We start from the raw sequence: 1467 nt of genomic DNA on the forward strand, positions 1-1467 counted from the left end.
AACTATGCCAAATCAGACTGAAGTCCGGTGCAGCTCCCCAGCTTGCCAGCTCTAGTCAACTGCCCAACCATTCCAGCATGGACGGTGTCCCTCGGGGGACTGTCTTGGGCCCGCTCCTCTTTATAATCTACATAAACGACATTTCCAGCGTCGTAAATCACTGCAAAGTGAAAGTATTTGATGATGACACTAAGCTCCAGCAAATCATCAATGAAGAAGAAGACCGAACTCAACTCCAGTCTGATCTATATGCTGTGAGTCAATGGGCAGAGAAAAACAAAATGCAACTAAACGAGGGAAAATTTGAGCATTTTGGAAGAAAGTCTATACTAAAACAGCCATACTCTCTTCCTTGAGGGGAACCGCTCACAGCATCTAACATTATCAGAGACCTAGGTGTAATTGTTGATAACAATCTCACTTGGAGTGCCCACATCAGCAATAAGGTCGATATAGCTCGTAAGATGAGCTCCTGGATCTTAAGAACCCTCCCGTCCAGAGAACAAGGTGTCATCATTCCACTTTCTCCTCCTTTGTACGGCCACACCTCGAATACCCTGGTAACAGTATTGGTCTCCTCATACAAAAAAAAAAAAAAAAAAAAAAAATCTCGAAGATTGAATCACCCCAGAGGGCACTCACCAAATGAATTGAAGGCATGACTGATCTCGATTACTGGGACTACCTAAAAGCCTTGAAACTCTACTTTCTCCAGCGCCGCCGCGAGCGGTAAATCATTTTCACGATGTGGAGAATATACCGCCAGCATTGCTCAAACGACCTGAACATTACTTTCAAGGTTCATCCACGGGCCATACGTCCTTGATATGAAATGCAGAGCTTATAATAATCATTGGGAGCTAAGAATGTCACTACCCGTTACTACACGCATATTTAATATTGCAAAATGTGAAAATTATGAAATTAGTCAGTATGAACGTTTTAGTGTGTTTCTTTATATGTGAGTATATATGCATGCACGTGTAACTGTGTGTATGTACTGAGAACGAGCAACGAAAGTACTCGGGCCTCATACATGCATTTTGATCGGAAATATATTTCGTGGTACGCACGACACGACCGTCGGTGATTACCATTAAAATATCTTTCAACAGAAAAGATTTTGAAATATCCGTGGGTGGCAAAAGTGGACTGTTCAAAATATGACATAAAGATTTATAATGAGGAAAGAGAAACGATCTTAAGAGTTTCAACAGAAGAAAGCTGATCCAGAGATAGATGTGCAACGCAAAAAAAAAAAAGAAATACAAAATGATATGAAAGTTGTAAGCGAAGACGTCACACACACACAAACACACACACTAACACACACACACAACAATATACACATACTAACAAATGTACCTATTTCTGGTATGAGTATATATGTATGAGAGTGTATATATACAGACATCTCTCTCTCTCTGTCTCTCAATATATATATATATATATATATATATATATATA

This window comes from Octopus bimaculoides, chromosome 20 (assembly GCF_001194135.2).
Source record: "Octopus bimaculoides isolate UCB-OBI-ISO-001 chromosome 20, ASM119413v2, whole genome shotgun sequence".
In the NCBI taxonomy this organism is placed as follows: Eukaryota; Metazoa; Mollusca; class Cephalopoda; order Octopoda; family Octopodidae; genus Octopus; species Octopus bimaculoides.